This window comes from Hypanus sabinus, chromosome X1 (genome assembly GCF_030144855.1).
Source record: "Hypanus sabinus isolate sHypSab1 chromosome X1, sHypSab1.hap1, whole genome shotgun sequence".
Lineage (NCBI taxonomy): Eukaryota > Metazoa > Chordata > Chondrichthyes > Myliobatiformes > Dasyatidae > Hypanus > Hypanus sabinus.
The window spans coordinates 44,827,203-44,851,060 of NC_082738.1; the positions used below are offsets into that span (position 1 = coordinate 44,827,203).

The 23,858-nt window shown below is 42.3% G+C and overlaps 1 protein-coding gene across 2 annotated transcripts in view; it reads left to right on the plus strand.

Annotated features, from left to right (window-relative positions):
- The first annotated feature begins 8,295 nt into the window (after positions 1–8,295).
- tmem106a (transmembrane protein 106A) overlaps positions 8,296–23,858 on the plus strand; it is a 42,875-nt gene continuing 27,312 nt past the window's right edge. Inside the window, exons 1-2 of one of the 2 annotated variants that reach the window (XM_059956524.1) lie at positions 8,351–8,421; positions 17,082–17,233. The gene's annotated coding sequence lies outside the window, so the exon portion shown is untranslated. Of the gene's footprint in view, positions 8,422–17,081; positions 17,234–23,858 lie in introns of both variants that reach the window. The other variant, XM_059956526.1, reaches the window with a different exon arrangement.

Consider the following 23,858-nt stretch of genomic DNA (forward strand, 5'->3'; position numbering starts at 1 on the left):
TTCCACCATCAATGCTCTCAAACACATCTCTCCCATTTCCCACACATCTGCCCTCACCCCATCCTCCTGCCACCCCACAAGGGATAGGGTTCCCCTTGTCCTCACCTACCATCCTACCAGCCTCCAGGTTCACGTATAATTCTCCGTAACTTACGCCACCTCCAACGGGATACCAAGCACATCTTTCCCTTCCCCCCCCCCCCCCTTTCTGCTTTCCGCAGGGATCGCTCCCTACGCGACTCCCTTGTCCACTCGTCCCCCCCCCCCCCATCCCTTCCCACCGATCTCCCTCCTGGTACTTATCCTTGTAAGTGGAACAAGTGGTACACCTGCCCTTACACTTCCTCCCTCACCACCATTCAGGGCCCCAGACAGTCCTTCCAGGTGAGGCAACACTTCACCTGTGAGTCGGCTGGTGTGGTATACTGCGTCCGGTGCTCCCGGTGTGGCCTTTTATATATTGGTGAGACCCGACGCAGACTGGGAGACTGTTTCACTGAACACCTACACTCGGTCCGCCAGAGAAAGCAGGATCTCCCAGTGGCCACACATTTTAATTCCACGTCCCATTCCCATTCAGATATGTCTATCCATGGCCTCCACTACTGTCAAGATGAAGCCACACTCAGGTTGGAAGAACAACACCTTATATACCGGCTGGGTAGCCTCCAACCTGATGGCATGAACATTGACTTCTCTAACTTCTGTTAATGCCCCTCCTCCCCTTCTTACCCCATCCCTGACAATATTTAGTTGTTTGTTTTTTTTCTCTCTCTCTGCCCATCACTCTGCCTGTTCTCCGTCACCCTCTGGTGCTCCCCCTCCCCCTTTCTTTCTCCCTAGGCCTCCCATCCCATGATCCTTCCCCTTCTCCAGCTCTGTATCCCTTTTGCCAATCACCTGTCTGACTCTCAGCTTCACCCCACCCCCTCTGGTCTTCTCCTATCATTTTGCATTTCCCCCTCCCCCCACTACTTTCAAATCTCTTACTATCTTTCCTTTCAGTTAGTCCTGACGAAGGGTCTCAGCCCGAAACGTCGACAGTGCTTCTCCCTATAGATGCTGCCTAGCTTGCTGTGTTCCACCAGTATTTTTTGTGTGTTGTTTGAATTTCCAGCATCTGCAGATTTCCTCGTGTTTGCTTTATTATATAGAGGATTCATTAGTATGTTAGCAATAAAATAAAAACCCATGGACATTTTCATTTGTTTACTGATTGTGAATTTATACAATCTCGATAATGTTTGCTGATTTTTTTTTAGTTGGCTACCATTTTGAAATTTTAAAAATACTCGTTACTGGACTGAATTTAACTTAATTTTATTATTGAAATGTATTCTGGCTTCTAGATTTGAACTGATAGCCATAGTCATTTTAATGGAAATCATTGATAACTAAAAATTCAAGTAAAAGTTTTTTTAAGATTTTATAGATGGGTTATTAGTTTTAAAAATGGTTTTTAATCTGTCAAGGGATATTATTAAATCTCAAAAGTTGTTAACTTGGATCATTAATGCATTTTTGTATGTTTAATTTTAAATATTTGGAAGTATTTCAAACATCCAGGTATTTGCAAACTAAAAGATTTTAATAGCTGTAAGTTGAGAGGTACAACTTGCTGACTATTCACATTTTGGGGATAGGTATAGTTTTGTCTGTGGCATATGATGCTTCTTTTATACAGTTAGGGCATTGCGGTATGGAGTGTCTCTTAACAAAGAATCCTCCCAGCATTTGCTATTAATTCCAACAAGGAGGATCTTATTTCCCAAATCTAGGTCAACATAATGCTGTGTGACTGCACTTAGTTTAGATGTAGTTTGAAATTCCGGCCACATGGTGATGATGCAGAACACTTATGAAAAAGCATCCATTATGTGCTTTTGGACTATCACAGACTTTGTTAGTAGCGTCAGAAAATTTATTGGCTTCTTCAGTGGCAGGCTTAAGTCAGTACAATGCTAATCTTTGGGTCTATTGGGGTAATACAATTTTTTCAGTGTTTCCAACCCCTTCTGACCACCCCAAAAAAAAATTAAAATCAATAACAACAAACATATATAAACCTGGGAATTCTCTTGATTTGGAGCTTCTGGCAATTTATTAAAATTGACTGGTCTCTTGGAATTTTGTCACAAATCTAATCAAGGTGTCCATTGTACATTATCCCTTTTTTTCTGCTGCTATTCAGTCAAATTTGAGCTTATTGACATATGCATAACTACATGTATGTACAGGTGTAATGGAAAATCTTACCTGCAGCAGTGTCAATACAGGCAGAGGAATCTTCTAACCTTGTCAGTGCACCAATAATTGGGCCATGAATATATCTAAGGGGAAGGGATCTCCTGTATTTCTTTGGTAGTTGGAAGAAAAGTTTTTTTTAAACTGCTCTGTATCAAATTAACTGTTTTTAGCCAACTTGTACTAACATTTCTCAACTATTCTATAGCTGCATTTTATTCTCCTTCATTTGTGCTCATTCCAGTTACCACCCTTAACAAGTGGTAAGTAACTACAAGGGTGTTCATTCCATCATCTCACCACTCATTGTGGAATAAGTTATTGCCCTCAATGAGTGTATAACAGTACCAGAAGCAACAAGCAATCTGCTGGAGGAACTCAGCAGGTTGTACAGCATCTGTGGGAGCTGTTTGGGGTAGAATAGGGGGGAGTGCAGGAATTTTCAGTTTTGGGATTGAAACCCCGCGTCAGGAAACGTTAAGGAATATAGTTTATTCTCTATATAGTTGTTTTATTCCACCACCTTTAAGATCACTGCATTAAGCTGTAATTCAGAGTATAGAACTCCCACCCTATTAAAGTAGGCCTGGTTAAGGAAAAAAAAGGTGGATTAGCAGGTATAGACAGGTATTCTAAGTTATTGGAAGGTATACTGAGGGACTAGATATATATAAGTATTTGGATAGTCATGGACTGATTAAGGATAGTCAACATGGCTTCACATGTGGTAGGCCATGTCTAACCAATCTTATAGAGTTTTTCGAGGCACTTACCAGGAAAGTTGATAAACGGCAAGGCAGTGGATGTTGCCTACATAAACTTTAGCAAAGCACTTGACAAGGTCCTCCATGGGGGAGGTTGGAGAATAATGTTTAGTTGCTCGGCATTCAAGGTGAGATAGTAAATTGGATTAGGCATTGGCTTTGTGGGAGAAGCCAGAAAGTGGTAGAAGTAAATGGTTTCCTCTCTGACTGGAGGCTTGTGACTAGTGGAGTGTTGCAGGGACTGGTGTTGGGTCTATTGTTGTTTGTTATCTATATCAACAATCTGAACGATAATGTGGTTAGCTGGATCAGAAAATTTGTGGATGACACCAAGGTTGGAGGTGTAGTGGACAGTGAGGAAAGCTATCATTGCTTGCAGCGGGATCTGGACCAGCTAGGAAAATGGGCTGAAAGATAGCAGATGAAATTTAATGTAGAGAAGTGAGGTGTTGCACTTCAGTAGGATCCACCAGGACAGATCTTACACAGTTAGGGCACTGAGGAGTGCAGTAGATCAGAGGGATCTGGGAATACAGATCCATAATTCATTAAAAATGGTGTCACAGGTAGAAAGGGTCATAAAGAAAGCTTTTGGCCTTCATAAATTAATGTATTGAGTACAGGAGATGGTTTGTTATGTTTAAGTTATATAAGACATTGATGAGGCCTAATTTGGAGTATTGTGTGCGGTTTTGCTCACCTACCTACAGGAAAGATGTAAATATGGTTGAAAGTGTACAGAGAAAACTTACAAGGTTGTTGCCAGTCTGGAGGACCTGAACTAAAAGGAAAGATTGAATAGGTTAGGACTTTATTCCTTGGAATGTAGAAGATTGAGAGGAAATTTGATGGAGGTATACAAAATGATGAGTGGTATAGATAGAGTAAATGCAAGCAGGCTTTTTCCACTGAGGTTGGGTGGGACTACAACAGAGGTCATGGATAACAGTGAAAGTTGAAAAGTTTGAAGGGAACTTGGGGGGGAAATTTCTTTACTCAGAAGGTCATGAGAGTATGGACAAGCTACCAGCACAAGTGGTGCGTGTGAGCTCGAATTCAACATTTAAGAGGAGTTTGGATAGTCCATGAATGGAAGGGGTAGAAAGGACTATGGTCCCAGTGCAGTTCGATGGGAGTAGGCAACTTAAATGGTTTGGTACTGACTAGATGGGCCTGCTTCTGCACTGTACTTATCTCTGACTCTATGTCAAAAGAAGCCTATAACGGGGCTGAAAAGGCCAGGACTCTGGGCCTTTTATTTGAAAGGGGAGTGTGGTTGGAGGATTGAAGGGAGTTAAGGAAACTATCCTTGGTTAAACCTGCTGAGCTGATGCTTATCTCCGTACAGTACATTCAGTTCCACTGAAGTCAATGCAACAAGAAATCGCATCCCAGGAATTTGAGTCTCCAGGCATACTTGAATACTCTCCAAATTTATTGTTGTTGTGGCTTTATCATGTAAGTCTTGGCTCAGCTAAATCTAGAAGGTAAATGTATCAAGGTAAGATATAGTGCCTTTGGGATGAACTTCATCTGCGATGCATTACAAAATATAAACAAAAACTACTCAGTAAATAGTGGGAAAATGATCAATTCCCATCATTCTTACAGTTCACTTACATCTGCAGGTCCTTTGGTGTACTCCCATAAGAGTTTTCACTATTGATAAGAGATGCTACGGAAGAATGAGGAGGTGATAGGAGGCAGGTACCTGGGTGACTATCAGGAGAGAGAAAGGGAATAGGCAGCCAGTACAGAGTACCCCTGTGGTTGTTCCCCTCAATAACAAGTATACCGCTTTGGATACTGTTTGGGGGGGTGGGGAGGAATAACCTACCAGGGAGAAACCGCAGCAAGTGGGACTCGTGCACTTCAGTCAGGATCTGTGAGTGTCATGGGGGGCTGGATGGACCCAAACGCAGGACGCAGACACTGAAGTACTAGGGGGAGGACAGGATGGGGATGCCATGGCACTTAAGGGTAGAGCTGGGGTTCAGGCAGATAGAGTTCAGGCAGGCGGAGCAGAGCGGCTCCCGAAGTTCTGGCAGGCAGAGCGGAGCAGGTCCTCGAGGTTCAGGGAGGCAGGCAGACAGGTCTAGGTGGCGATAGGCTAGCGGAGAGCCCTCCCTGGGCGGGCCACATGTATCCCGGGTAGGGCCGCCTCCCAGGTGGAAACACCGGAGGCCTGGGCACGACGCGGACCCCTAGGCGGGTGTGGGCACTATCCCAGGGTTCGGGCGGAAGAGAAGGAGGGGGCAGAACCCCTGCCAGGCCACGGCCCATCGGCCGGATCCGCCCGACGGAGGCAAGGGATAGGAACAGGCAGAACCCCCGCCGGGCCGCGGCAGGTCGGCCAAATGTACCCAACAGAGGCAAGGGATAGGAGCAGGCAGAGCCCCCGACGGAGGCAAGGGATAGGAACAGGCAGAACCCCCGCCGGGCCACGGCCCATCAGCCGGATCCGCCCAACAGAGGCAAGGGATAGGAACAGGCAGAACCCCCGCTGGGCTGCGGCAGGTTGGCCAAATGTACCCAACCGAGGCAAGGGATAGGAGCAGGCAGAACCACTGCTGGGCCATGGCAAGTCGGCCAGACGTGCCCGACAGGGGCAAGGGGTAGGAACCGGCATAGGTCCAGGTTGACCAACACAACAGCCATGACAACAGGAAACTCGGAAACGGCCAGCAGACAGCATGACCGCGCGAAAACAAAACCAAGCGGAGAAGCGGGACCAGCGCATGGGAAGAAAGGTGGGAGAGTGGACCAACCTGGCAGAACTGGCACGGGGCAGAGAAGCATGATGAAGAATAGGTCTCTGCCCGGGCGGGATAACAGAATGCAGAGACGAGTTCGGAGCCGGCAGAGAAACAAAGCAAAACGACCACCTGCCTGGTCCCAGTCCCAAGGCCCCTTAGAAATACCTGCAGCTCAATGAGTCACAGGTGTGTGTCCTTGAACCAGGAGGGTCCCAACTAGATCACGGGTGACGGGAGGGACAACTGCAGGACCCAGAGTCCAGAGCCCCCGGACTGGATCGGACCCTGACAGAGAGGGGAAGTGAGGAGAAGAGGTGAGCTGCAGTGACAGGGGTTTCGTTGGTTAGAGGAACAGAAAGGAGATCCTGTGGACAAGAACAAGACTCCCAAATGGTTTGTTGCCTCCTGTGTGCCAGGGTCAGGGACATCTCTGATCTAGTCCACAACATTCTTAAGTGGAAGGATGAGCAGCCAGAGGTCATGGTCCACATCAGTACCAATCACATGGGTAGGAGTGGTGTCAAGGTCCTCTGTACAGTGAGTTCAGGGAGTTAGGTGCTGAGTTACAGGATAGGACCTCCAGGGTTGTGATCTCAGGTTTGTTACCCATGATGTGTACTAGAGAGGCCAGAAATAGGAAGATCAAACAGTTTAACACATGGCTAAGGAGATGGTGCAGGAGGGAAGACTTTAGATTTTTTGGATCATTTGGGCTCTCTTCCAGGGAAGGTGAGACCTGCACAGAAGAGACAGTTTGTACCTAAAATGGAAGAGGACTAATATCCTAGCTAGAAGGTTCACCAGTGCTACATGGGGAGGTTAATCGAGAGTTGAAGGGGGATGGGAACTAGAGTGCCAGAACAGATAGTGGACTGGTTGTGGAGAAAAATATGGTTAAGTCAACATATAGTGCCTATAAAAAGTATTTACATCCCTCAGAAATTTTCATGTTTTACTGTTTTACAACATTGAATCACCAAGGATTTAATTTGACATTTTTTGACACTCATCAACAGAAAACTACCTTTTTGTGTCAAAGTGAACACAGATCTCTACAAAATGATCTAAATTAATTACAAATATAAAACATGGAATAATTGATTGCATAAGTATTCACCCCCTTTCAGTCAGTATCTAGTCAATGCATCTTTGGCAGTAATTACAGCTTTGAGTCTGTGTGGATAGGTCTCTTTGCACATCTGGATACTACAATATTCCCCATTCTTCTTTACAAAACTGCACAAGCTTGGTCTGATTGCATGGGGGATCGGGAGTGAACAGCCCTTTTTAAGTCCAGCCACAAATTCTCAATTGGATTGAGATCTGAACTCTGACTTGGCAACTCCAAGACATTAACTTTGATGTTTTTAAGTATTCCTGTGTAGCTTTGGCTTTATGCTTGGGGTCATTGTCTTGCTGGAAAACAAATCTCCCAAGTCGCAGTTCTGCAGACTACATCAGGTTTTCCTCCAGGATTTCCCTGCATTTTACTTTCTACCTTCACAAGCCTTCCAGGGCCTGCTGCAATGAAACATCCCCACAGCGTGATGCATTCACCACCATGCTTCACGATAGGGATGATGTGTTTTTGATGATCAGCCGTGTTTGGCTTATGCCAAACATAGCATTTAGCCTGATGGCCAAAAAGTTCAAATTTGGTTTCATCAGACCATAGAACCTTCTTCCAGCTGCCTTCAGAGTCTCCCACATGCCTTCTGACAAACTCTAGCTGAGATTTCATGTGAGTTTTTTCAACAAGGGATTTCTCTTTGCCACTCTCCCATAAAGCTGTGACTGATGAAACACCCAGGCAACAGTTGTTGTATGCACAGTCTCTCCCATCTGAAGCTTGTAACTCCTCCAGAGTTGTCCGAGTGGCCTCCCTCACTAGTCCCCTTTTTGCACGGGTCTCTCATTTTTTGAGTACAGCCTGCTCTAGACAGATTTACAGCTGTGCCATAGTCTTTCCATTACTGTATTCCAAGGGATATTCAGTGACTTGGAAATTTTCTTGTATCCATCTCCTGACTTGTGCTTGTCAATAACCTTTTGTGGAGTTGCTTGGAATGTTCTTTATATTTATACCCTTTCCCAATTAAAAACTAACATTCCTAATCCCTGCACGTTTACTTTTAGTAACTAATTTGTCAATATTATGGCGTTTTCAATATTGACAAATAAGTTAAGATGTTAGACCTTTAAAAATTGTGGTATGATTTGATACTCTGAGGATCAGCGATTGTTGCTATTGGTTGAGGGTTCACCTTCGATAGAAGCTATTTATTTAGAACCGTTACCATTTTTTGCGTGCCCTGCTTGAGGAATCTACGTTTGTCTAAGTATATTGGTATGTGCATAATATGCTTACATTTTGCACGTAATCAAGATTTCTTATTACACTGCATGCTTTAAGGGTTACAAGATTGGATATTCTAGAGATAAAGTGCAACACTGCTTGGGAATTTTTTTTGCAAAGGAAGCCCCTGCTGGTGTAGTGGTTAGACCTGGTGCTGGGGGTGCGGGCGCTCAACACATTGGGAGGCGCTGCAGCTGCGGTAAAGTCGCTTCTCCGGAGGCGGTGCCATTCAGTCAGAACGGACGGCGAGCAACGGACAGACGGGAAGGAAGAAGGCGATCGAGAAGCTGAGCTCGCGGCAGTGAGTAAACTAACCCTGGCCGAAGAATAAAGAGAACAGCAGCAGGACCTGTCACCAATACCCACCCCTCCCTTTCCCAGGCCCATGCCCCTCCCCCCCCCCCCCCCCCCCCGGGGTATCGCTGACAGGGCCAGGAGCCAAGTCTCGGAGCCTGCCTTGTTTATTTACTCCGGAGTCCGGCAACCCTGCAGCGCGGTCTCCCCGTGCCAGGCTGGGATTGGTGAGCTTAACTAGGCCGTGGCGACCTGAGCTCAGTCCCTTTCTGCCCAGTGCAGGAAGGAGTGCATTCATGCTTATTTTCAGGGCTGAAATCTGTGAGCTCGATTCTGTCGTTGATTTGGCCTGATTATTATTCGCACCTTGTTTTAAACGGAAGATGCAATCTTCACCGTTCCGTTAATAGACTCAAGCGCATCTTCGCCAGCCGCATTTAGTTCCTCGTTTTATTTTTCAGCTGGAGATGTGAGATTTGCTATTTTGCAGTTTTACAGCACCTGATCAAAGCAATCATTCTTTTATCGCCACCTCATTACTCGTTCTCTCCACCACTGAAAGATCATGTAACAACACTGTGCTTTCAAGAGTTCTTCGTTAAAGGCAGCTTGCACCACCATCTAATTCCTTGCTGTCAGATGTCCTTAATGGAAGCTCTCCCTGCTCATGCTCATTATTCAAATTTCCGAACAGTTTAAAATGATAGAGGCTGTAGGGCGCAATCAAGTGTAAGGCAGAATGTAAAGGAGAAAGTTTTTTGTTGTCTACTCGAGAGCTAAGCAATGAACCATAGTTATAAGTTAATAAATCAAACAAAAAACTCGGGAAATTCTTTATCCATAGGATGCTTAGAATGTAGAACTTCCTGAGGGAATGGGAAAGTAATAGATGAAATATTAAACGAGGAATAGTAGGTGGTGCCTTGGTTCCTTGTGTGGAATATGAGAACAAAGATGAACTTTTGTAACTATCCTGTAATCTTGTACAGCTTGTTGAATATCTACTGTTACGAACCCCGTAACTGGGTCACTTACCAGCAAAGATAGGGAGGTCTGTTGAAGTCTGATGGTACTATTTTTAACAGTATTTATTGATAAAGGGGCACAGAAATAAGATCAATGCAAACATACAGATATTATACGTCGTCGATACTAAATCTAAAAGCGCGGGTATAATAATAATCAATAAGAAATATCGTTGTCTAGGGGATAATGTATTGTCCGATGGAAATATAAGAGTCACTGTTAGCTCGTTCAAGCTGCAGCGTTTTGGGTTAGAGAGGGACGGGTTAAACTTGCCCAGTTCTTTTATTATGCCAATCCTTCGAGTCGTGGGGACTTGGTTTCCCCGTTGTTAGCTAAAAGCCGTTTTTCACTGGTACAAGCCACCGGTTCTGGGGCAAATGGAACCGAACGCAGGTGGCCTCCTCCCTACCAGCTTCCGCTATTACGGGATGACTAGCGTTTCTTCTGGTGCGTCTGGGGGCTGTTCCCACAGACCCTCTTTTATCCTGACTCACAGGGTCTCAGATGTCAATCAGTTTGGGATGATGCAATCCCTCCCTCAACCAGCCCACTTTGCCTGAGGGCTTCCACGTAGCACAGTATTGCAATACGCAGGTTCGTCTTCAAGAGACAATGGCCGTGTCCCGTAGCTTTATATCACCGGGGAACGAGACATTCCGCACGTCTCTCTCTCATTTCCTGGGTCTCCTCACCCAAATCAATAGTGATCTTAAGATTCTCACAAAGGAGGGGGCTGCAGGCGTAACACTACATATACCTCATATACAGTATTTACAATTTAAATAATGTTCTTGATATAGAAAAGATATTCCATAATGTTTCTAGGATTAAATGAATGAAAATGCACGCTGAGTCAATGTTTGTTGACTGAACATGAACAGAATAGTTGAAAATATGTTCCGGAACCTTTTTGGAGGTTGAAACAACAAGGTGGAAAGATGAATGAGAATACTGTAAGTAAGGCAAATGGATCTTGGGAGAGGATGTGGAGGGACCTCGTCAACAAAGTCTTGTGATGACCGTGATGGTCTGTCGAGAAAGACTAGACTATTCAGACCGTATTCTATGACATTTAGAAGAATGACTAATGATCTTATTCGTGCATGTAAAAACTTAAGGGGCCTGACAAGGTAGATGTTAAGGTCTTTTCACTAGTGGGAGGATCATGAACAGGGGGACATAACTATAAGGGGCCTGTCATTCAAAACAGGTGCATTGAGGCTACTTCAGTCAAAAGGCAGTGAGTGCATGGAACTTTCTGCCACTGGTGGTAGTGGAGTCCAGATCATTAGAGTAACATAGATAAATATTTAAAAGATTGAGGAATTGAGAGTTATGGGGAACTAGTACAGAAGATTTATGGCTCACATAGATCAGCCGTGCTCGTGTTGAATGGCAGGGCAAGGTTTATTCCTGTGTATTCTTGTGTAATGAGTTATTTTTTCCTGAATATGTAACTATTGGTAGATGTGCCACTCAGCAATACAGATCATGGACTACCCAGCTCTAATCTCCTGTTCTTTGTCCTGTCTGTACTTTGTTAGCTAATCTCACTGCACCCATAGCTGGATCACACCAGGAAAAGCAAGAATTAGGTGCAATTTAGTTGCATTAGACTGGAAAGGATTTGGGTAGACTGAAGTTTAATAATTTAAGATGTGAAACTGATAAGAATGCAAATTATTCATAACATCATTGCAGAGCTTGCCATATGTTTCTAGCAATCAACTGCAACCAGATTAACTAAGCACTGGCCTGTTGGATTGTATGAATCTATTGAGTATTATTACCACAAAATGCAGGAGAATCTCAGCAGGTCAGGCAGCATTTATAAAGGGGAATTGTCAAAGTTTCGGGCTAAGACCCTTCAATTAGTCCTAGGGACCCTTCAACCAGTTCCTCCAGCATTTTGTCTGTGTTACTCTGGATTTCCAATATCTGCAGAATCTCTTGTGCTCTTGATTATTAGAGCTATCACTGATGTTCAGTATTCAGGTTCACATTTTTTTACGTGGAGTCTCAGTGACCACCACATGTCTTGATAATGCAACTGAAAGTAATAGAGAAAAGTGAATCAACTGTGAATAACAGGGCAGCACAGTTGCGTAGTGAGTAATGCACCGCTTTACAGGGTTCAGTTCCCACCACTGCAAGAGTATGTATGTTCTCCCTGTGATTGTGCAGGTTTCTTCCATATGGTTTCCTCACACGTCCCAAAGACATTGGATTGAATTGACTTTATTTCTCGCATCCTTCACATTAATGAGGAGTAAAAATCTTTACGTTACGTCTCCATCTAAGTGCAATGTGCAATCTATAGTAATTTGTAATAAATAGTATGTACAACAGGACAGTTAATACGGCTTATTAGGGTAATTGGTCACATGGTTGTAATTGGGTGGTGTAGGCTTGTTGGGCCAGGAGGACCTGTAACCGTGCTGTATCTCTATGTTTAAAAAAGACACTTTCTATTCTCCATGCCACAAGGAGAGGCTTTAAAAAAGAACTTCTGACCAGGAAAATAGGCTACAGTTTCTTCTGTTTGACTTTAAAGAAGGAAAGCAATATGAGAAATGACAGATCTTTAGAGCTGGTAGCTTGGTTAATTTTTAGAGGCAGTAGTGTGATCTTGCAGCTGAAACAATCAAGGAGGTCGATGCATAAGGTAAAGCTTTGACTTTTTAATGACACTCAATCCAATCCTGAAACAGAGAGTCATGTTTATTTTTCCACTGATTATAAGAAAACTTATGGTTTCGACTTATTGGATTGTAATTTTTTAATCCATGGTTTTTTTGGAAGGCTTCATGATTATATTAAGTGTTAATAGAACAAAGAGAATTGAAAACAGGGAGAAGCAAAAGTATTGTAGGGGAAGGGAAAGAAGAAGTAAGAATGACAGGCCAATGTGTTCAGCCCTCCTACTCCACAGATAAGAGACATTTCATTCATATTTGTAAATAAGAGTTAACCAAACACGTAACCCCAATTCAAATAATGGGATACCAAGAAGCTTCCAGAAAGAGACAGAACTGTAAAAACTAGGGGACACACTGAACAATTGCATATATGTACTGTGACCACGAGGAAACATACTAAACAGTTACACACCTACAGGTAATGATATAACATACAAGGAGACATAAATTGTTAAACTGCAGAGAAAATAACAATTATACATTCTAATCCAACAGACTTGAATGTGAAATGTGGCCAGTTGGATGAGGTGTTAGATCAGGCATGGGCAAACTACGGCCCGGGGGCCATATGCGGCTTTTAAGCTTTTTAATCCGGCCCGCAGAACTTGATGAAATTATATTAATAAACCTTGTTAACTTTTTTCCCCCGCAATTCTGGCGTTTTCCCAATAGATGACGCACTCTATATACATTGACCTTTGTTGAGATGCAGCGTATTACTCCACATTTGCGCTTTACTCTTTGTTCGGCTCGACCTATTTGTGTGAATAGGCGTTCAGCGTCATGAACATCAACAAAGCCAGCCACAGATCCAAGTTAACTGACCAACACCTCAGATCCATCCTGAGAATCGCCACAACAAAACTGAATCCAGACTTTGATGCGCTGGCTAAAAAGGGAGACCAACAACACAGTTCCCACTGAAATTAAAAATGTTTCTTCGTTGTGTTATGTAAAAAATGCATTTGAAAATTTTTTTTTCAATAAGCCTTACATGTTACATGTCATTTCTGTTAAGTGATGGACATGAGTAGTGCGCATTTGAAAATTTTTTTTTCAATAAGCCTTACATGTTACATGTCATTTCTGTTAAGTGATGGACATGAGTAGTGCGCAGGTGCACATACGTACTCAAAATAAAAAATGCGCTCCAGATCAAATAACGCGCTCCGCATACTGGCGCGCTGTCACTGTTATCTCCTTGTGCTGGTCGTTGTTGAGTTTTGGCACAGGGGACAATTGAATAAGAAGGAGCAGGACAAGTAGACCTGCATCTCCTACCGTTTTTGAAATAAAGACAGTCAGGAGGAGAGTGATGATGATAATATCTTGAAGGATAACAGAATTTTCAGTGCTTTAAAATAATAACTGTTACTATTAAAAAAAGCTGTATTTTATTCATTTAATTTTCAGTGTTTTAAAAGTCATTTCAATAAATAGCTAAATACCATGGGACTTCAAATACAGATATTTTGTTGTAATGCATTTGTTCATTTTCAATTGAAATTAAAGCACATGTTTTCTACATATCCCATGATATTTTATTTTCTCTTATGAGGTGTATTACCAAAACACTCCATCCATCTGCTCCTGGTCCGGCCCCCCTGTCAAATTTTAGAACCCTTTGTGGCCCACAAGTCAAAAAGTTTGCCCACCCCTGTGTTAGATGATAGGCATGAGGCATGTTTCTTAAACCAGGAAATTGTTTTAGAAAATGCTAACATATCAATACATATACAGTGTCAAATTTGAATTTCTTAAAAAAATCACAAAATAGATTAAAAATAATTTGACATGTTTTTGGATATAAACCACCTTTAGGATGGTTCACATCCAAAAATATGTGTTGAAATGGTTCCTGATATTTTGCTGTGCAAGCAGTCCATCTGGGTCATCGTCCCTTAAGCACATAGTCATACAGCAACAACAGGACTTTATGTCGGAAGCAGGAAAAAAAGCCAACTGCTGCTGGAACCCTGTGGGTCGAAGAAGTCTATAGGGGGAAAGGAATTGTCAACATTTAGGTACAGTACCTAAATCCAGATTCCAGTATTTGCAGTTCTCTGTATCTACACTGTAAGGCTGCTTTGGAGAAAAAGAGAAAGAGGTCCTAGATTAATATGGAGAGATACAGGCATTTATTTAAGTGAAGTACTTGCCAAGAGGAAAGTTCAGTATCTGCGTTTGGAGCAGAATGAAGGGGGTGGGTCAGGACCAATGTACAAAGAGCCTGGTAGGAGTTGACTCAGATCATCTCTAGAAGTTCAGATTTTTGCACAATTGGGCAGTACTGCAGAATATGTCATGGCTGCATTTAACATGACAAAGGAAGCTGCATCCCATGAAAAAATATCCTTTCGTGTTGGTGCAATTATCTTGGTGAGCAGGGACTCAGGCGGACAGGTCAATCATGGTTGCATTTAGACAAAGACTGAAATGTCTAGGGGATGTTGACATCTCGGTCCATGGCTGCCTCTTGTGCCATGATGAGGCCACCCCAACGGTGGAAAAGCAACACCTTAAATTCCATTTGGGCAGCCTCCAACCTGATGACATGAATATCGATTTCTCCTTCTGATAAAAAAATTCCCTCCCCCTCCCCTCTTCTATTCCCCACTCTAGCCTCTTACCTCTTCTCACTTGCCGATCACCTCACCCTGGGTCCCCTTTTCCTTCCCTTTCTCCCATGGTCCACTCTCCTCTCCAATCAGATTCCTTCCTCTCCAACTCTTTAGCTTTCCTACCCACCTGGCTTCACCTATCACCTTCCAGCCATCCTCCTTCCCCTTGCCCCACCTTTTTATTCTGGCATCTTCCCCCTTCCTTTCCAGTGCTGAAGAAGTCCTGGCCCCAAACATCAACTGTATATTCATTTCTATAGATGCTACCTGACCTGCTGAGTTCCTCCAGCACTTTGTGTGTGTTGCTTTGGATTTCCAGCATCTGCAGAATCTCTCATGTTAATAACTGCGAGATGATTCACATAACAGAAGGGCACTCAAGTTAGCAATTCGCCAGCCTGGAAGAGATGATTCCCAAACTCCTCGTGAGCAGAGGAGCCAAAGGAGTGCATTCTACTGGATATCATCATTAACTCCCTTTCATCGCTGAACTGATCTAGAATTAGTTAGTTATCATGTGTGCTGCTGCCTCATCATATAGCTGACCTGCAGCAATCTTCTATTTGTATGGTCGGAAGAGAAGCCCACTGCTTTGACCCTGTCAGAACATAATGAATAGTGGCAGGAGGGAGGAGTAGAGCAGGTGGGAGATTTTGAATACTGAAGTGTGTCATTATGCCTGACACTATACATTGCCTCAGAAATTAGAATGGAGAGGCTGAGCTGAATAGGTTGGGGAAATAATGTTTCATGAGAAGCTACGTCTGGGCCTTGCAGGCTGCATCTGTATGATGTGGTGTGGAGGCTCACTGGTCTATGCACCTGATGAAGTCTACTGATGGGATGCATGACAATAAACTCAACTTGATTCCACAAGGTAGTTGTCATTTTGTCAGGTCTGTCTAGCCAAATACAGGAGGTAAAAAGAGGTTTTGGAAGTTGTGTGCATTTTTTTGAAGGGTTTGGCAGCAATCCCATCATACAGAAGTGGCCACACACTGCTTCAGTGGAATCTTGCCATGATCCAGTAAGAGGTCTAGTTTCTTACCTACAAGAACAGCTTGAAATTCTTCAGGTGAAGCAATTTGGCAGCAGGGAACAGCCTGATATTCCTGTTGACTAGAGAGGAGCCACTCCAGAGCAAATTGAAATAGAGTATGAAATATTTTTGATAAGCAGGAAGTTTCCACACTGCACACAGGAATACAGCACTTAAGTAGCTTACAGTTCTCCAGGAGCAAAGGGAAGCTGCATATGTGCAGATTGCTATCCTGCTTGAGCAGAGAATTGCAACACACAAGTAGGTTGCTGTGCTATTGGAGCAAAGATACGGCATGTGTGAGTCCACCACTCTTCTGCAGGAGCAGACCTGTCCTTTCCATTTCCCATCACCTCATTGGCACAGAATGCTGACTCAGTAGAAGAGTGAAGACTAGAGGAACCTGACAGCAGTGATGCTTGCTCTCTCAGGATCCTTCACATCTGGGTGTTGAAGCATAAGGACATTAGAACTCACCTATGTGCTTGTCAAAAGTCCTCCAATTCAGGTAACATCCTGGTGAATCTCCTCTGTACTCTCTCTCCAGGCAACCGTTTTGTTTCCATAGTGTGGCAAGCAGAACTGCACACAATACTCTGTGCAGTTCAAACAGTATCTTGGAAAGTTGTATTCTGTGTATCAATTAGCATGCTATATGCCACCTTCACCACCCTATCTACCATTCAGGATCTTGCCTGTATTCCCTGGCTCCACACATAGATGAACCCTTTGGTCCCTAAGGGACCCCACTTCCCTGGTTTTTCTCTTGCTCTTGGGATTATCACTCTTTAATTTTTTCTGGTTAATACAGAATAATCCAGGGTGTACAGTATTTTTACCATTCGTATTATTATCGTGAAAGAAGAGGTGATTAAACTCTCAGATTTTAAAGTGAAAAATCAAAAGGCAGAGGTGAGAATAACTTGAGGAAACATACATTTGCAAAATGTTTAGTTAATTTCATGCAATTGTCATATACTTCAGCTACCAATAACCCTTATAAGAAATTGTTTTGTGTCTTTTCATGGTCTAACCACATACGTAGATAGAATCACCACTCCAGGCTAAAAGCACCTCTATGTATTAGCTCATTAAATGAGGGATCTCCCACAGTGAACTCCATCACTGGAATTGTTTCTACAAGTTGATTCTTCTGAAAAAGAACAACTCAAACTTTACTTATTTAAAAGCAGGTTTGTACCTTAAGGATTCTTTTTTTGTAATTTAATTGGAAGCAAGGAACATAAAGTGAACCACAACTTTGACATTTTTTCTGCTTGAGGCAAAGTTCCAGAAAGAAGCTGGATTGAAATAAAGACTTACCAAAGCACAACTGGGCATACTTATTAAGTGGAAGTTGACAACAAAAGGAAAACTGGAAATCAGAGAAAAAAAACAGGAAACTGAAAATTGAGGAAAAGTACTACTTCTAAGGTAATAGTTTTCTCCTGTCCCTGCCCACAGACCTTGCTGATTTTTAGTGCACAGCTGCGTATGTCAATCACCTCCACATGATATGGACTGAGAATTCTCTAGGCAAATCCACTTCTATCCAACTTTAAGATGAAGCATTGTTATAACTGCAGACTTGCTGAGAAGCACATGAGTGTGGTGTGACATTTATTCTCCTTTTCCTTCCCACTATGTAGATGTTTCCAAGTATAAAGGTGGCTTTGAAGATGTCCTTTTGCTTAATTTTTTTTTGCCAAATTGAGTTTATTAGGGGAAAAAATGCCTTTTCTTCTGATGTGTACCTCTGTGATTTAAAGTATTGAATGGAGGGAAGATAACTACACAGTTTAAAAAGCTTCTTGTACTTGGGTACAGATAACTAGAAAGCCAAGTCATCTTGGGACAGTTTGAACACAGCCAGCAAAAAACTTGGCCAATTGATTATGAGCAGAAATGGGTCTTCAGTATCAGAAGTCAAAGCAAAAATTGTTATCATCACTTTTTTTTTCTAAATAATTCATAAAGTATTATGTATACATTTCAAGCTCTTTTGAAATACCTGTATGCTGCAAATCTGATTTTTTTGTGCTGTGTTAAGTGAAATTTTAAAAGTGAGATGATTGGCTAAAGAATAAAAGTGTTATTTTCCAGAATTTAAGAAATGCTGGAAAAAATAATTTAATTAGATAGCACCTGAGGATAAAACAACTAACTTTTCATTTGAATATGGGAAGCAATTAACAGTAATAAGTTAAGTATTTCTACATAAAGAGATTTAGTAATGCATATACATTCAGTGGCCACTTTATTAGATTCACCTGCTTGTTAATGCAAATATCTAATCAGCCAATCATGTGGCAGCAACTCCAAAAGCATGCAAACATGGTCAAGAGATTTGGTTGCTGTTCACACCAGACATCAAAATGTGTAAGAAATGTAAGCTAAGTTTCTCTAACCATGGAATGATTGTTGGTGCCAGGCAGAGGTTTGAGTATCTCAGCAACTGCTGAGTTCCTGGGATTTTCATGCACAACTGTCTCTAGAGTTAACAGAGAATGTTGCGAAAAGCAAAAAAACATCCAGTGAGCGGTAGTTCTGTGGGTGAAAACGTATCGTTAGTGAGAGAGGTCAGAGGAGAATGGCCAGGCTGGTTCAAACTGACAGGGAGGTGACAATAACAACAGTGGTGTGCAGAAGAGCATCTTGGAACGTACAACATGTTGAATCTGGAAGTGGATAGGCTACATCAGTAGAAGACCACGCTGGATTCCACTCTTCTATCGAATGCAGTGGCCACTGAGTGTACAGCAGTTTTCAGGCTTCAGTGTATGATGGCCAAATGAATTCTTACTTTCATTATACTTTTATGCTTCATATTTTAGCCTTGAACTACAGGAGATCTGCAGAGGATTCAACAATGAAATTTAAGAGGCTATTGGATTTGTTATTATAATTTTCTCTCTAGGATTCCAATTTATTTCTGCTGCTGTAGAAAATGGTATTTTTTTTTAGTGAGTTGTGTATTGCTGATGCGCCACTACTGATGACCATCAGTGAACAGGAAATCGAAAGCGGAAACTGAAACATGTGAATCAGCACCGACAATGACAACACTTAAAGATAATGTGTGATAGTACTGCTTCTGTGAAGTGGGGGACAAAATTCTTGTGCCAGAATTTTCTGACTATAAAGTAGTATGCAATATACAAACATGGGAAAGTCTGCAGATGCTAGAAATCCAAAACAACATGCACAAAATGCTGGAGGAACTCAGCAGTCAGGCAGGCAGTATCTATGGAAATAAACAAACAGTTGATGTTTTGGGCTGAGACCCTTCACCAGGACTGAAGAGGAAGGGGGGGGGGGGGGAGTTGCCAGAATAAAAAGGTTGGGTGGGGGAGGGGAAGGTGACTCGCTAGAAGGTGATAGATGAAGCCAGGTGGGTGGGAAAGGTAAAGGGCTGGAGAAGAGGGAATCTGATAGGAGAGAAGACACAATCCTGTCAGCAGAAAGGATTATATGCCAAATAAAGGAAAGGATTCAAGAATGTGTTCAAAGCTTCCTTGAAAAATAATACGACATTTCTGGCCCACCCCTGCTCAAAGTGTTGAAGGGGCATTTGGACTGCTGTTGAGAATCTTGAATTTATGTTTGAGGAACACACAGAAGTTCCATGTAAGTAGTTAAAGCAGGTATAAAAAACACAAACTGAGTAACAAATTATGTATTTAAATGAAATACAGAACAATTTAGAACACTACCAATAGTACTATAAAACTGTATATTAATTCCTAATAGTTATTGACAGAGGAGTTCATCCAATGTACACAAGGAACAAAATCAGTGCAGACTCCTAGTGCAGATAAGGGACTGCCTTCACCTTCATACAATGCTATTGATGATTGAATCGTCTATATCTTTATTTTCATTGTAACATTCAAGATGAGTAGCAATACCTTCAAACTCTTTGTATTTCCTAAGTTGTTTAAGTAGTGAACTGCAGTTCTGAATTGTCTAACTGCTTTTTCTCGCCAACTATCAGCAAAAATCACTGCTTCTTGAACACCAGCACACGCAACTGATGCTACTTAAAAGTTGTTTGCTCTAAGTGCGGCGCAGCGCCTAACAGCAGCGCAAGTGCACGCGACTGATGCTAATTAGAACCTATTTGGCAAAAGTTTCCTGCCCAAATTATATAGCATGGTGTCCAAAATAAATGAAGGGAATCCTAGCAATTTTCTTGACTAGTTTTTGTTCTTTAGAAGTTGTCCTAAATAAGCAGCTTCCCTGATTAACCGATTGCCCAATTAACCAGAATCCACTGTACTTGCTTAAGGGCTTTAATTATTGCACAGTATTTTTGGAGGGAGGTTATCGAACAGAAGGTATTATTATTTTTAGTGGCTTTATGGTTAATTGTGTGCTATGCTTCCTTTTGAATGTGTCAAATGCAATCCTTCCGTAGAGATGAGGCCTATATCTTGATGTAGTTCAAGTCACAGCTGACTATTCCAGAGTTGTTCACACCTGCAGTCTGGTTGTGTTTCTTGATGATAAGGCTCTGTTGCATTGCTTATCCCAAAATGGCACACAATGAATTCTGTGCCCTCTTGAATTTGGCTGTTTTAGTTAATCAGTTGTAAATGTGCCACAACCTTTGTGTTCTGATGCATCCTCTGAATCAGTGGCCCCCAACCTCCAGGACGCGAAGCATGCAGGGGTGCCGGATCCCCCCGGATCTGGGACGACATTTACATGCCGGGCGGCACCTAATTAATTAGCTTGTTTATTTCGGCTTTTTTCTTAAAGATGTGCTGGGTGCATTCCACCTACCACTGCACCCTGCACGCTTCGCGGATCGGAGGTTGGGGACCACTACTCTGAATGATTTTTTAGTCTCTCATTGGTCCAGCTGTGGTAAAGTTCAAACTCAGAACTGTTCTCGATGGTGTAGGTTGGACAGTCATTTACAGTGTTGCGCTGCTGGGGCAATGTAAAATTAACAAATACATCAAAACTCTGATCATCCATGCTTTATCCTGATGGTTTGGCATCTGGCTCACTGGATCCTGTTTCTCATGCTCCCTCAACCATACTGGGTTCCCGGTTCCTACACTCCCTTTTGACTTGCCCCGTTTGTGAGAAGTTATTTTTATACTAATGTATACCATGTTTCTAAAAAAGTGCATTGAAGTATTAATATAATAACATCTAATAGTTCAGAGAATCTGCTAATCCACCAACAAATTCCTGAGGGTGATGGATTAAGGTTTTACTCTTTGGTATTTGAGTTGCCTTTCCATTAGGTAAGATCCAGTCTGTCTGGGTGCTCTAGTATCCACAATAGAAGGTATGCATCTCCTTCAGTTTATATGAGAAAGTTATATCACTCTGGTTTACAACATAGAGCATCAAATAGTACATCACAAGAACAGGCCCTATAGCCCATGACATTGTGCCAAACTTATCAAACTGCAAGTTGAGTACCCCTTATTCGAAATTCCAAAATCCGAAAACCTCTGAAGTACAACATTTTTTTTGAGCGCTGAGATGACATCACAAATGGAAAATTCCACAAGGTGCAGGGAAGGTTCCCAGCTGACGCCCAGGTCTCTGCGCACCGTACACAATTCTGAGAGGTGACCTCACAAATGTGATGAATAAAAGTTAATGAGAAATTGAAAAAACACTGCATAAAGCAAAAAAAAATCTCGATTGTGTATTGAAAGAATGGGTTCGTCAGAGTCAGAGTGAACATATACCATTTAACAGTATGCTGATCACAATCAAGCAGCAATCTCTCACAACAAACTGAAAGTTGAAAGTAATCATCTCATGCACAAAATTATTTTAAAAATTATATATAATCCCCCCCCCCCCCCCATTGTAGTTGCTGTGGAACAAGCAGCTGTTTGAAAGAGATGGTGGATACGAAGTCAGTTGTAGTGCTGGAACCCAGTAATAGACACAGTTGGGGAGCTCATTCAACTCCAATAGTCTGTGGAGAACCCAGCTCCATCACGTCAGACTGTGCTCTGACTGCGGACTGTTGTCTCTGTGAGCTTCACACCAGCTGTGCATAATCTGCATATGTAATATAAATTGATTTTTTTGTTTAGACTTGGACCCCATCCCCAAGGTATATAGATGCAAATATTCCAAAATCCTAAATTTGAAACTGATGTTCAACCTGTAGTAATTAAGTGTCAAGTTAACCTAATTCTATCTGCTTATACAATATCCAAATTCCTCTGCACATTCATGTACCTGTCTAGGAGCCTCTTAAACACTTCTATTGTACTTGTCTCCACTACTACTCCAGGCATGCAGCACACTCTTTTAAAAACAAAACTTGCCAATTGAATGGAATGGTTCACTCCTTTGAACTTGTCCTCTCACTTTAAATGCAGACCCTCTAGTATTAGACATTTTGATCCTAAGACAAAGATACTGTTTGTCTGTCTACACCTCTTTTAATCTTATAAACATCCGTCAAGTCTTTCCTCGGCCTCTGCCACTCCAGAGAAAAATAATCCTAGTTTATCCAACCTCTCCTTGTAGCACATGCCTTCTAATCAAGCCAGCATCCTAGTAAACTACTTCTGCACCCTCTCCAAAGCCTCCGTACCCATTCTATCCACATCACTGAGGATCTCACGTGGTCTGTACACACCAGCTGTGTGGTGAAAAAGGCACAACAGCGCCTCTTTCACCTCAGATGGTTGAGAAAGTTTGGTATGGGCCCCCAGATCCCAAGAACTTTCTACAGGGGCACAATTGAGATCATCCTGACTGCTGCATCACTGTCTGGTATGGGAAATGTACCTCCCTTAATCAGAGCATCTGTAGTTGTGAGCTTCCCATGATTCAGGACATTTACAAGGACAGGTGTGTAAAAAGGGCCCGAAGGATCATTGGGGACCTGAGTCACCAAAACCACAAACTGTTCCAGCTGCTACCATCCAGGAAACGGTACCGCAGCATAACAGCCGGGACCAACAGGCTCCGGGACAGCTTCTTCCACCAGGCCATCAGACTGATTAACTCATGCTGATTTGAGTTTACTCTGTTACATTGACTGTTCAGTTTATTATATTTTGTTATAAATGACTGTGATTGCACATTGCACATTTAGACAGAGACATAACATGCAGATTTTTACTCCTCATGTATGTGAAGGATGTAAATAATAAAGTCAATTCAAATTCAAATTCTATAATGGAGCAACCAGAACTGAATGCAATGGTTCACTTAGGAACACATTGCAGTTGTCAGCAGAATAACCACAGTCTTAATATATTTGTTTGTTTGACAGTTGGAAGGGGATGTGGTTAAGAAGTTGACATGATGTGGCTTGTGTACACTGATGACTATTATATCGTTCAATAGAACGGAATACTGAAACATATTCCACTCTGTAGCACTCTGGAAATGTTATATCCTGTGATATATTTTGACAGGTTATGCATAATGAAATTAGCAAACTTAGGAACCCTGCCACCTTCAAATCTGTAAGATTGCAGCCAGAGCACCACCTTTTGGTGCTACTCAATAGTTTTCTTATTAAGGAGAGTGGATAAAGTTAAATTTCCCTTGCAATGAATTTCAGCAACAGTTGCTTGAAGGTAATGTAGTTTTCAGTATCTGTTAGAGAATGGATATGATTTCCCTTCAATAATGAGTTGCGTTGGCTATTATTTTGTGCTGGTATATCAATACTGAGAAATTGAAACTCAGCATTTTAGGAACAGCTTCTTCCCCCCATCATCAGATTTCTGAACGGACAATGAACCCATGTACATTACTTTTTTTTGCTGTTCCTTTTAAATAAATAAATTGGTAATAATATACACTCTCGCTTTTATCTCTTTCACCTATCACCTTGGACTACTTTTTCCCCTTTCCCCACCTTCTTGCTCTAACTTCTCATCTTTTGTTCCCATCCTGATGAAGGGTCTCGGCCCGAAACGTCGACTGTTTATTCCTTTCCATAGATGCTGCTTGGCCTGCTGAGTTCTTGCGGCATTTAATGTGTGTTACCGGAAATTATAATATAGGATTGAGTGGTTGATGGTCGGAATGGACTCAAATGGCCAAAAGGCATGTT